Raw genomic sequence first — 12,794 nt, forward strand, 5'->3', positions numbered from 1 at the left:
GGGGGGGTGGGGGGGGGGGGGGGTGGGGGGGGGGGGGGGTGGGGGGGGGGGGGGGTGGGGGGGGGGGGGGGTGGGGGGGGGGGGGGGTGGGGGGGGGGGGGGGTGGGGGGGGGGGGGGGTGGGGGGGGGGGGGGGTGGGGGGGGGGGGGGGTGGGGGGGGGGGGGGGTGGGGGGGGGGGGGGGTGGGGGGGGGGGGGGGTGGGGGGGGGGGGGGGTGGGGGGGGGGGGGGGTGGGGGGGGGGGGGGGTGGGGGGGGGGGGGGGTGGGGGGGGGGGGGGGTGGGGGGGGGGGGGGGTGGGGGGGGGGGGGGGTGGGGGGGGGGGGGGGTGGGGGGGGGGGGGGGTGGGGGGGGGGGGGGGTGGGGGGGGGGGGGGGTGGGGGGGGGGGGGGGTGGGGGGGGGGGGGGGTGGGGGGGGGGGGGGGTGGGGGGGGGGGGGGGTGGGGGGGGGGGGGGGTGGGGGGGGGGGGGGGTGGGGGGGGGGGGGGGTGGGGGGGGGGGGGGGTGGGGGGGGGGGGGGGTGGGGGGGGGGGGGGGTGGGGGGGGGGGGGGGTGGGGGGGGGGGGGGGTGGGGGGGGGGGGGGGTGGGGGGGGGGGGGGGTGGGGGGGGGGGGGGGTGGGGGGGGGGGGGGGTGGGGGGGGGGGGGGGTGGGGGGGGGGGGGGGTGGGGGGGGGGGGGGGTGGGGGGGGGGGGGGGTGGGGGGGGGGGGGGGTGGGGGGGGGGGGGGGTGGGGGGGGGGGGGGGTGGGGGGGGGGGGGGGTGGGGGGGGGGGGGGGTGGGGGGGGGGGGGGGTGGGGGGGGGGGGGGGTGGGGGGGGGGGGGGGTGGGGGGGGGGGGGGGTGGGGGGGGGGGGGGGTGGGGGGGGGGGGGGGTGGGGGGGGGGGGGGGTGGGGGGGGGGGGGGGTGGGGGGGGGGGGGGGTGGGGGGGGGGGGGGGTGGGGGGGGGGGGGGGTGGGGGGGGGGGGGGGTGGGGGGGGGGGGGGGTGGGGGGGGGGGGGGGTGGGGGGGGGGGGGGGTGGGGGGGGGGGGGGGTGGGGGGGGGGGGGGGTGGGGGGGGGGGGGGGTGGGGGGGGGGGGGGGTGGGGGGGGGGGGGGGTGGGGGGGGGGGGGGGTGGGGGGGGGGGGGGGTGGGGGGGGGGGGGGGTGGGGGGGGGGGGGGGTGGGGGGGGGGGGGGGTGGGGGGGGGGGGGGGTGGGGGGGGGGGGGGGTGGGGGGGGGGGGGGGTGGGGGGGGGGGGGGGTGGGGGGGGGGGGGGGTGGGGGGGGGGGGGGGTGGGGGGGGGGGGGGGTGGGGGGGGGGGGGGGTGGGGGGGGGGGGGGGTGGGGGGGGGGGGGGGTGGGGGGGGGGGGGGGTGGGGGGGGGGGGGGGTGGGGGGGGGGGGGGGTGGGGGGGGGGGGGGGTGGGGGGGGGGGGGGGTGGGGGGGGGGGGGGGTGGGGGGGGGGGGGGGTGGGGGGGGGGGGGGGTGGGGGGGGGGGGGGGTGGGGGGGGGGGGGGGTGGGGGGGGGGGGGGGTGGGGGGGGGGGGGGGTGGGGGGGGGGGGGGGTGGGGGGGGGGGGGGGTGGGGGGGGGGGGGGGTGGGGGGGGGGGGGGGTGGGGGGGGGGGGGGGTGGGGGGGGGGGGGGGTGGGGGGGGGGGGGGGTGGGGGGGGGGGGGGGTGGGGGGGGGGGGGGGTGGGGGGGGGGGGGGGTGGGGGGGGGGGGGGGTGGGGGGGGGGGGGGGTGGGGGGGGGGGGGGGTGGGGGGGGGGGGGGGTGGGGGGGGGGGGGGGTGGGGGGGGGGGGGGGTGGGGGGGGGGGGGGGTGGGGGGGGGGGGGGGTGGGGGGGGGGGGGGGTGGGGGGGGGGGGGGGTGGGGGGGGGGGGGGGTGGGGGGGGGGGGGGGTGGGGGGGGGGGGGGGTGGGGGGGGGGGGGGGTGGGGGGGGGGGGGGGTGGGGGGGGGGGGGGGTGGGGGGGGGGGGGGGTGGGGGGGGGGGGGGGTGGGGGGGGGGGGGGGTGGGGGGGGGGGGGGGTGGGGGGGGGGGGGGGTGGGGGGGGGGGGGGGTGGGGGGGGGGGGGGGTGGGGGGGGGGGGGGGTGGGGGGGGGGGGGGGTGGGGGGGGGGGGGGGTGGGGGGGGGGGGGGGTGGGGGGGGGGGGGGGTGGGGGGGGGGGGGGGTGGGGGGGGGGGGGGGTGGGGGGGGGGGGGGGTGGGGGGGGGGGGGGGTGGGGGGGGGGGGGGGTGGGGGGGGGGGGGGGTGGGGGGGGGGGGGGGTGGGGGGGGGGGGGGGTGGGGGGGGGGGGGGGTGGGGGGGGGGGGGGGTGGGGGGGGGGGGGGGTGGGGGGGGGGGGGGGTGGGGGGGGGGGGGGGTGGGGGGGGGGGGGGGTGGGGGGGGGGGGGGGTGGGGGGGGGGGGGGGTGGGGGGGGGGGGGGGTGGGGGGGGGGGGGGGTGGGGGGGGGGGGGGGTGGGGGGGGGGGGGGGTGGGGGGGGGGGGGGGTGGGGGGGGGGGGGGGTGGGGGGGGGGGGGGGTGGGGGGGGGGGGGGGTGGGGGGGGGGGGGGGTGGGGGGGGGGGGGGGTGGGGGGGGGGGGGGGTGGGGGGGGGGGGGGGTGGGGGGGGGGGGGGGTGGGGGGGGGGGGGGGTGGGGGGGGGGGGGGGTGGGGGGGGGGGGGGGTGGGGGGGGGGGGGGGTGGGGGGGGGGGGGGGTGGGGGGGGGGGGGGGTGGGGGGGGGGGGGGGTGGGGGGGGGGGGGGGTGGGGGGGGGGGGGGGTGGGGGGGGGGGGGGGTGGGGGGGGGGGGGGGTGGGGGGGGGGGGGGGTGGGGGGGGGGGGGGGTGGGGGGGGGGGGGGGTGGGGGGGGGGGGGGGTGGGGGGGGGGGGGGGTGGGGGGGGGGGGGGGTGGGGGGGGGGGGGGGTGGGGGGGGGGGGGGGTGGGGGGGGGGGGGGGTGGGGGGGGGGGGGGGTGGGGGGGGGGGGGGGTGGGGGGGGGGGGGGGTGGGGGGGGGGGGGGGTGGGGGGGGGGGGGGGTGGGGGGGGGGGGGGGTGGGGGGGGGGGGGGGTGGGGGGGGGGGGGGGTGGGGGGGGGGGGGGGTGGGGGGGGGGGGGGGTGGGGGGGGGGGGGGGTGGGGGGGGGGGGGGGTGGGGGGGGGGGGGGGTGGGGGGGGGGGGGGGTGGGGGGGGGGGGGGGTGGGGGGGGGGGGGGGTGGGGGGGGGGGGGGGTGGGGGGGGGGGGGGGTGGGGGGGGGGGGGGGTGGGGGGGGGGGGGGGTGGGGGGGGGGGGGGGTGGGGGGGGGGGGGGGTGGGGGGGGGGGGGGGTGGGGGGGGGGGGGGGTGGGGGGGGGGGGGGGTGGGGGGGGGGGGGGGTGGGGGGGGGGGGGGGTGGGGGGGGGGGGGGGTGGGGGGGGGGGGGGGTGGGGGGGGGGGGGGGTGGGGGGGGGGGGGGGTGGGGGGGGGGGGGGGTGGGGGGGGGGGGGGGTGGGGGGGGGGGGGGGTGGGGGGGGGGGGGGGTGGGGGGGGGGGGGGGTGGGGGGGGGGGGGGGTGGGGGGGGGGGGGGGTGGGGGGGGGGGGGGGTGGGGGGGGGGGGGGGTGGGGGGGGGGGGGGGTGGGGGGGGGGGGGGGTGGGGGGGGGGGGGGGTGGGGGGGGGGGGGGGTGGGGGGGGGGGGGGGTGGGGGGGGGGGGGGGTGGGGGGGGGGGGGGGTGGGGGGGGGGGGGGGTGGGGGGGGGGGGGGGTGGGGGGGGGGGGGGGTGGGGGGGGGGGGGGGTGGGGGGGGGGGGGGGTGGGGGGGGGGGGGGGTGGGGGGGGGGGGGGGTGGGGGGGGGGGGGGGTGGGGGGGGGGGGGGGTGGGGGGGGGGGGGGGTGGGGGGGGGGGGGGGTGGGGGGGGGGGGGGGTGGGGGGGGGGGGGGGTGGGGGGGGGGGGGGGTGGGGGGGGGGGGGGGTGGGGGGGGGGGGGGGTGGGGGGGGGGGGGGGTGGGGGGGGGGGGGGGTGGGGGGGGGGGGGGGTGGGGGGGGGGGGGGGTGGGGGGGGGGGGGGGTGGGGGGGGGGGGGGGTGGGGGGGGGGGGGGGTGGGGGGGGGGGGGGGTGGGGGGGGGGGGGGGTGGGGGGGGGGGGGGGTGGGGGGGGGGGGGGGTGGGGGGGGGGGGGGGTGGGGGGGGGGGGGGGTGGGGGGGGGGGGGGGTGGGGGGGGGGGGGGGTGGGGGGGGGGGGGGGTGGGGGGGGGGGGGGGTGGGGGGGGGGGGGGGTGGGGGGGGGGGGGGGTGGGGGGGGGGGGGGGTGGGGGGGGGGGGGGGTGGGGGGGGGGGGGGGTGGGGGGGGGGGGGGGTGGGGGGGGGGGGGGGTGGGGGGGGGGGGGGGTGGGGGGGGGGGGGGGTGGGGGGGGGGGGGGGTGGGGGGGGGGGGGGGTGGGGGGGGGGGGGGGTGGGGGGGGGGGGGGGTGGGGGGGGGGGGGGGTGGGGGGGGGGGGGGGTGGGGGGGGGGGGGGGTGGGGGGGGGGGGGGGTGGGGGGGGGGGGGGGTGGGGGGGGGGGGGGGTGGGGGGGGGGGGGGGTGGGGGGGGGGGGGGGTGGGGGGGGGGGGGGGTGGGGGGGGGGGGGGGTGGGGGGGGGGGGGGGTGGGGGGGGGGGGGGGTGGGGGGGGGGGGGGGTGGGGGGGGGGGGGGGTGGGGGGGGGGGGGGGTGGGGGGGGGGGGGGGTGGGGGGGGGGGGGGGTGGGGGGGGGGGGGGGTGGGGGGGGGGGGGGGTGGGGGGGGGGGGGGGTGGGGGGGGGGGGGGGTGGGGGGGGGGGGGGGTGGGGGGGGGGGGGGGTGGGGGGGGGGGGGGGTGGGGGGGGGGGGGGGTGGGGGGGGGGGGGGGTGGGGGGGGGGGGGGGTGGGGGGGGGGGGGGGTGGGGGGGGGGGGGGGTGGGGGGGGGGGGGGGTGGGGGGGGGGGGGGGTGGGGGGGGGGGGGGGTGGGGGGGGGGGGGGGTGGGGGGGGGGGGGGGTGGGGGGGGGGGGGGGTGGGGGGGGGGGGGGGTGGGGGGGGGGGGGGGTGGGGGGGGGGGGGGGTGGGGGGGGGGGGGGGTGGGGGGGGGGGGGGGTGGGGGGGGGGGGGGGTGGGGGGGGGGGGGGGTGGGGGGGGGGGGGGGTGGGGGGGGGGGGGGGTGGGGGGGGGGGGGGGTGGGGGGGGGGGGGGGTGGGGGGGGGGGGGGGTGGGGGGGGGGGGGGGTGGGGGGGGGGGGGGGTGGGGGGGGGGGGGGGTGGGGGGGGGGGGGGGTGGGGGGGGGGGGGGGTGGGGGGGGGGGGGGGTGGGGGGGGGGGGGGGTGGGGGGGGGGGGGGGTGGGGGGGGGGGGGGGTGGGGGGGGGGGGGGGTGGGGGGGGGGGGGGGTGGGGGGGGGGGGGGGTGGGGGGGGGGGGGGGTGGGGGGGGGGGGGGGTGGGGGGGGGGGGGGGTGGGGGGGGGGGGGGGTGGGGGGGGGGGGGGGTGGGGGGGGGGGGGGGTGGGGGGGGGGGGGGGTGGGGGGGGGGGGGGGTGGGGGGGGGGGGGGGTGGGGGGGGGGGGGGGTGGGGGGGGGGGGGGGTGGGGGGGGGGGGGGGTGGGGGGGGGGGGGGGTGGGGGGGGGGGGGGGTGGGGGGGGGGGGGGGTGGGGGGGGGGGGGGGTGGGGGGGGGGGGGGGTGGGGGGGGGGGGGGGTGGGGGGGGGGGGGGGTGGGGGGGGGGGGGGGTGGGGGGGGGGGGGGGTGGGGGGGGGGGGGGGTGGGGGGGGGGGGGGGTGGGGGGGGGGGGGGGTGGGGGGGGGGGGGGGTGGGGGGGGGGGGGGGTGGGGGGGGGGGGGGGTGGGGGGGGGGGGGGGTGGGGGGGGGGGGGGGTGGGGGGGGGGGGGGGTGGGGGGGGGGGGGGGTGGGGGGGGGGGGGGGTGGGGGGGGGGGGGGGTGGGGGGGGGGGGGGGTGGGGGGGGGGGGGGGTGGGGGGGGGGGGGGGTGGGGGGGGGGGGGGGTGGGGGGGGGGGGGGGTGGGGGGGGGGGGGGGTGGGGGGGGGGGGGGGTGGGGGGGGGGGGGGGTGGGGGGGGGGGGGGGTGGGGGGGGGGGGGGGTGGGGGGGGGGGGGGGTGGGGGGGGGGGGGGGTGGGGGGGGGGGGGGGTGGGGGGGGGGGGGGGTGGGGGGGGGGGGGGGTGGGGGGGGGGGGGGGTGGGGGGGGGGGGGGGTGGGGGGGGGGGGGGGTGGGGGGGGGGGGGGGTGGGGGGGGGGGGGGGTGGGGGGGGGGGGGGGTGGGGGGGGGGGGGGGTGGGGGGGGGGGGGGGTGGGGGGGGGGGGGGGTGGGGGGGGGGGGGGGTGGGGGGGGGGGGGGGTGGGGGGGGGGGGGGGTGGGGGGGGGGGGGGGTGGGGGGGGGGGGGGGTGGGGGGGGGGGGGGGTGGGGGGGGGGGGGGGTGGGGGGGGGGGGGGGTGGGGGGGGGGGGGGGTGGGGGGGGGGGGGGGTGGGGGGGGGGGGGGGTGGGGGGGGGGGGGGGTGGGGGGGGGGGGGGGTGGGGGGGGGGGGGGGTGGGGGGGGGGGGGGGTGGGGGGGGGGGGGGGTGGGGGGGGGGGGGGGTGGGGGGGGGGGGGGGTGGGGGGGGGGGGGGGTGGGGGGGGGGGGGGGTGGGGGGGGGGGGGGGTGGGGGGGGGGGGGGGTGGGGGGGGGGGGGGGTGGGGGGGGGGGGGGGTGGGGGGGGGGGGGGGTGGGGGGGGGGGGGGGTGGGGGGGGGGGGGGGTGGGGGGGGGGGGGGGTGGGGGGGGGGGGGGGTGGGGGGGGGGGGGGGTGGGGGGGGGGGGGGGTGGGGGGGGGGGGGGGTGGGGGGGGGGGGGGGTGGGGGGGGGGGGGGGTGGGGGGGGGGGGGGGTGGGGGGGGGGGGGGGTGGGGGGGGGGGGGGGTGGGGGGGGGGGGGGGTGGGGGGGGGGGGGGGTGGGGGGGGGGGGGGGTGGGGGGGGGGGGGGGTGGGGGGGGGGGGGGGTGGGGGGGGGGGGGGGTGGGGGGGGGGGGGGGTGGGGGGGGGGGGGGGTGGGGGGGGGGGGGGGTGGGGGGGGGGGGGGGTGGGGGGGGGGGGGGGTGGGGGGGGGGGGGGGTGGGGGGGGGGGGGGGTGGGGGGGGGGGGGGGTGGGGGGGGGGGGGGGTGGGGGGGGGGGGGGGTGGGGGGGGGGGGGGGTGGGGGGGGGGGGGGGTGGGGGGGGGGGGGGGTGGGGGGGGGGGGGGGTGGGGGGGGGGGGGGGTGGGGGGGGGGGGGGGTGGGGGGGGGGGGGGGTGGGGGGGGGGGGGGGTGGGGGGGGGGGGGGGTGGGGGGGGGGGGGGGTGGGGGGGGGGGGGGGTGGGGGGGGGGGGGGGTGGGGGGGGGGGGGGGTGGGGGGGGGGGGGGGTGGGGGGGGGGGGGGGTGGGGGGGGGGGGGGGTGGGGGGGGGGGGGGGTGGGGGGGGGGGGGGGTGGGGGGGGGGGGGGGTGGGGGGGGGGGGGGGTGGGGGGGGGGGGGGGTGGGGGGGGGGGGGGGTGGGGGGGGGGGGGGGTGGGGGGGGGGGGGGGTGGGGGGGGGGGGGGGTGGGGGGGGGGGGGGGTGGGGGGGGGGGGGGGTGGGGGGGGGGGGGGGTGGGGGGGGGGGGGGGTGGGGGGGGGGGGGGGTGGGGGGGGGGGGGGGTGGGGGGGGGGGGGGGTGGGGGGGGGGGGGGGTGGGGGGGGGGGGGGGTGGGGGGGGGGGGGGGTGGGGGGGGGGGGGGGTGGGGGGGGGGGGGGGTGGGGGGGGGGGGGGGTGGGGGGGGGGGGGGGTGGGGGGGGGGGGGGGTGGGGGGGGGGGGGGGTGGGGGGGGGGGGGGGTGGGGGGGGGGGGGGGTGGGGGGGGGGGGGGGTGGGGGGGGGGGGGGGTGGGGGGGGGGGGGGGTGGGGGGGGGGGGGGGTGGGGGGGGGGGGGGGTGGGGGGGGGGGGGGGTGGGGGGGGGGGGGGGTGGGGGGGGGGGGGGGTGGGGGGGGGGGGGGGTGGGGGGGGGGGGGGGTGGGGGGGGGGGGGGGTGGGGGGGGGGGGGGGTGGGGGGGGGGGGGGGTGGGGGGGGGGGGGGGTGGGGGGGGGGGGGGGTGGGGGGGGGGGGGGGTGGGGGGGGGGGGGGGTGGGGGGGGGGGGGGGTGGGGGGGGGGGGGGGTGGGGGGGGGGGGGGGTGGGGGGGGGGGGGGGTGGGGGGGGGGGGGGGTGGGGGGGGGGGGGGGTGGGGGGGGGGGGGGGTGGGGGGGGGGGGGGGTGGGGGGGGGGGGGGGTGGGGGGGGGGGGGGGTGGGGGGGGGGGGGGGTGGGGGGGGGGGGGGGTGGGGGGGGGGGGGGGTGGGGGGGGGGGGGGGTGGGGGGGGGGGGGGGTGGGGGGGGGGGGGGGTGGGGGGGGGGGGGGGTGGGGGGGGGGGGGGGTGGGGGGGGGGGGGGGTGGGGGGGGGGGGGGGTGGGGGGGGGGGGGGGTGGGGGGGGGGGGGGGTGGGGGGGGGGGGGGGTGGGGGGGGGGGGGGGTGGGGGGGGGGGGGGGTGGGGGGGGGGGGGGGTGGGGGGGGGGGGGGGTGGGGGGGGGGGGGGGTGGGGGGGGGGGGGGGTGGGGGGGGGGGGGGGTGGGGGGGGGGGGGGGTGGGGGGGGGGGGGGGTGGGGGGGGGGGGGGGTGGGGGGGGGGGGGGGTGGGGGGGGGGGGGGGTGGGGGGGGGGGGGGGTGGGGGGGGGGGGGGGTGGGGGGGGGGGGGGGTGGGGGGGGGGGGGGGTGGGGGGGGGGGGGGGTGGGGGGGGGGGGGGGTGGGGGGGGGGGGGGGTGGGGGGGGGGGGGGGTGGGGGGGGGGGGGGGTGGGGGGGGGGGGGGGTGGGGGGGGGGGGGGGTGGGGGGGGGGGGGGGTGGGGGGGGGGGGGGGTGGGGGGGGGGGGGGGTGGGGGGGGGGGGGGGTGGGGGGGGGGGGGGGTGGGGGGGGGGGGGGGTGGGGGGGGGGGGGGGTGGGGGGGGGGGGGGGTGGGGGGGGGGGGGGGTGGGGGGGGGGGGGGGTGGGGGGGGGGGGGGGTGGGGGGGGGGGGGGGTGGGGGGGGGGGGGGGTGGGGGGGGGGGGGGGTGGGGGGGGGGGGGGGTGGGGGGGGGGGGGGGTGGGGGGGGGGGGGGGTGGGGGGGGGGGGGGGTGGGGGGGGGGGGGGGTGGGGGGGGGGGGGGGTGGGGGGGGGGGGGGGTGGGGGGGGGGGGGGGTGGGGGGGGGGGGGGGTGGGGGGGGGGGGGGGTGGGGGGGGGGGGGGGTGGGGGGGGGGGGGGGTGGGGGGGGGGGGGGGTGGGGGGGGGGGGGGGTGGGGGGGGGGGGGGGTGGGGGGGGGGGGGGGTGGGGGGGGGGGGGGGTGGGGGGGGGGGGGGGTGGGGGGGGGGGGGGGTGGGGGGGGGGGGGGGTGGGGGGGGGGGGGGGTGGGGGGGGGGGGGGGTGGGGGGGGGGGGGGGTGGGGGGGGGGGGGGGTGGGGGGGGGGGGGGGTGGGGGGGGGGGGGGGTGGGGGGGGGGGGGGGTGGGGGGGGGGGGGGGTGGGGGGGGGGGGGGGTGGGGGGGGGGGGGGGTGGGGGGGGGGGGGGGTGGGGGGGGGGGGGGGTGGGGGGGGGGGGGGGTGGGGGGGGGGGGGGGTGGGGGGGGGGGGGGGTGGGGGGGGGGGGGGGTGGGGGGGGGGGGGGGTGGGGGGGGGGGGGGGTGGGGGGGGGGGGGGGTGGGGGGGGGGGGGGGTGGGGGGGGGGGGGGGTGGGGGGGGGGGGGGGTGGGGGGGGGGGGGGGTGGGGGGGGGGGGGGGTGGGGGGGGGGGGGGGTGGGGGGGGGGGGGGGTGGGGGGGGGGGGGGGTGGGGGGGGGGGGGGGTGGGGGGGGGGGGGGGTGGGGGGGGGGGGGGGTGGGGGGGGGGGGGGGTGGGGGGGGGGGGGGGTGGGGGGGGGGGGGGGTGGGGGGGGGGGGGGGTGGGGGGGGGGGGGGGTGGGGGGGGGGGGGGGTGGGGGGGGGGGGGGGTGGGGGGGGGGGGGGGTGGGGGGGGGGGGGGGTGGGGGGGGGGGGGGGTGGGGGGGGGGGGGGGTGGGGGGGGGGGGGGGTGGGGGGGGGGGGGGGTGGGGGGGGGGGGGGGTGGGGGGGGGGGGGGGTGGGGGGGGGGGGGGGTGGGGGGGGGGGGGGGTGGGGGGGGGGGGGGGTGGGGGGGGGGGGGGGTGGGGGGGGGGGGGGGTGGGGGGGGGGGGGGGTGGGGGGGGGGGGGGGTGGGGGGGGGGGGACAATCCCCATCAGCCCCTGTCAGCATGGCCAATTGGCCATGCTGGCAGGGGCTGATGGGAATTGTAGTCCATAACATCTGGAGTGCCAAAGGTTCGCCACCACGGGGTTAGAGTGTGCTGCTCTTAATCTGCGCACCATACTGGCTCTCAAACTTTTCTTATGTGTAAGTGATTATAGCGTATAATGAAAGCTTGCCGGTTTACCTGTGATTCGGGAGCAGTGGGAACTCTTGGAGTAAAATGGAATCAACTCTACATACAACACCTTGTGAGGTAGGTGGGGCTGAGAGAGTTCTGAGAGAACTGTGACTGGCCCAAGGTCACCCAGCAGGCTTAGTGTGGAGGAGTGGGGAAACAAATCCAGTTCACCCGGGACTTGCTGGGGCTGATGGGAATCGTAGTCTATGAACATCTGGAGGGCCAGAGTTGGATCCCCCTGGTCTTCACAAACTGGCAGTGGCTTGCTGAAGTCTCAGGTGGTGGCCTTTCACATCACCTACTTCCTGGTCCTTTAAGCTGACGATACCAGGGACTAAACCTGTGACCTTCTGCATGCGAAACGGATTCTGTACTGCTAAACCACAGCCCCTTTGCTCAAATGGCTTGTAGTTCAGTGGTAAGGCCTCAAAAGTGTTGAGTTGAGTCTCCAGAAGGATATTCTTTTGCTGTGCCATCAAGTCACAGCTGACTTGCGGCGACCCTGAGGGGCTTTCAAGGCAAGAGACGCTCGGAGGTGGTTTGCCACACCCTTGGTGGTATTCCTCGGAGGTCTCCCATCCAAATATTTGCCTGGGTCAGGGCTGAGAGCGTGCCTCTGGCCCAAGATCTTCCAGCAAGCTTCCATGGTGCATGTGGACAGCTTTTTTGTCTGATGATGAGAAACTGATTTTCCTACTATCTGATATTGATTCCTATGTTTCTTACAAGAGGGCTCTCTTTGCCCTGGCGGCTAGGAAATTACGAGCAAAGTGTTTAAAGCGCTGTTTGAACTGATGTTCCAAAGTACTGGAGGTTAACTTAGACTAGCTGAAGAAGCTGCAAAAACATCTGACGTGGAAAGTATTTGATGTGGCATTTTAATTTAGAGATTGCGAATACCAATATTTTATATTTTAAAACTAAGTTATTGTTTTAATTTAAATGTTTTAACTGCATGTATCTCTGTATTGTTATAGCCAGTGGCTCAAACAGTAAATACTTGACTTGACTTGACATGGTGCATGTGAGGATTTGAACTTGGGTTTCCAGGTCCTGGTCCAGCATCTTAAAACTACTACACCGCACTGTGCTTAGGACTGCTGTAAACCGACTCATGCATCTCTGTGACTTTGGGATAGTCAAAGTTCCTCAGAATTCTCTCAGCCCCGCTGACCTCACAAGGTGTCTGTTGTGGGGAGAGGAAGGGAAAGAGTTGGTAAGCCACCTTGAGTCTCCTTACAGGAGAGAAAGGCGGGGTACAAATCCGAACTCCTCCTCCTCCTCTTCCTCTTCTGGTGGCTGCAGTTCTCTAGGGCTCTTTCCGCACATGCAAAATAATGCACTTTCAAACTGCTTTCAGTGCTCTTTGAAGCTGTGCGGAATAGCAAAATTCACTTGCAAACAGTTGTGAAAATGGTTTGAAAAAGCATTATTTTGCGTGTGCGGAAGGGGCCTGGGAATCCCAGGACGTGCATCCCGAAATCCTTTTAACGTGAGACACCCGGGATTGAACCGGGGACATTCTGCATGCAACTGTGCTCTACCAAGGAGCCACGGCCCTTGCCGATTTGTGCTGCTAGGTGGCAGTATAAGGCCAGATAACCTGTTGAGATGCTTTGGTTGTTTTACTGCAGAGCACAGTTTTAGTTCTGTTTCTAAGTGATCGTGCGAAGTAGAGGAAAAGTTAAAAAATTCTGCCCTACAGTAACCCATCCTGAATACTGTGACTAAATTATGCAAATGTTTGCAATTATGTTTAATTTAGTGTATTTGCAGTTTCAGTAAACAGAAGCATATACATATAGAGAGAGAGACCGAGACAGAGACAGAGAGTGCTTTCAGGATGGAGTTAACTCAAACGGGGGTACATTGTTAGAGGTGTTGCTGTCTGGGGGATCAGTATTCCATTTTGCTTCCTCTTAACGTTCTGCTTGAATATTTTGTAATATCTGCTTGGTTTACAAGATACCTTAAGCCCGCTGGGCTCACTTTCTCTCTTCCATAGCGAGCTAACAAGGCAGAGTTATGCCCGTGCAAATCTAATTAAGTCACTGGGCTTAGAATGGTGGGATATTTCTTAGAAGAAGAAGAGTTTGGATTTATATCCCCCCTCTCTCTCCTGCAGGAGACTCAAAGGGGCTTACAATCTCCTTGCCCTTCCCCCCTCACAACAAACACCCTGTGAGGTGTGTGGGGCTGAGAGAGCTCCGATAAGCTGTGACTAGCCCAAGGTCACCCAGCTGGCGTGTGTGGGAGTGTACAGGCTAATCTGAATTCCCTGGATAAGCCTCCACAGCTCAGGCGGCAGAGCTGGGAATCAAACCCGGCTCCTCCAGATTAGATACATGAGCTCTTAACCTTCTGCGCCACTGCTGTTGGGCAGTGCAGTCCTGGGGGAG

This window comes from Sphaerodactylus townsendi, linkage group LG06 (assembly GCF_021028975.2).
Source record: "Sphaerodactylus townsendi isolate TG3544 linkage group LG06, MPM_Stown_v2.3, whole genome shotgun sequence".
NCBI lineage: Eukaryota > Metazoa > Chordata > Lepidosauria > Squamata > Sphaerodactylidae > Sphaerodactylus > Sphaerodactylus townsendi.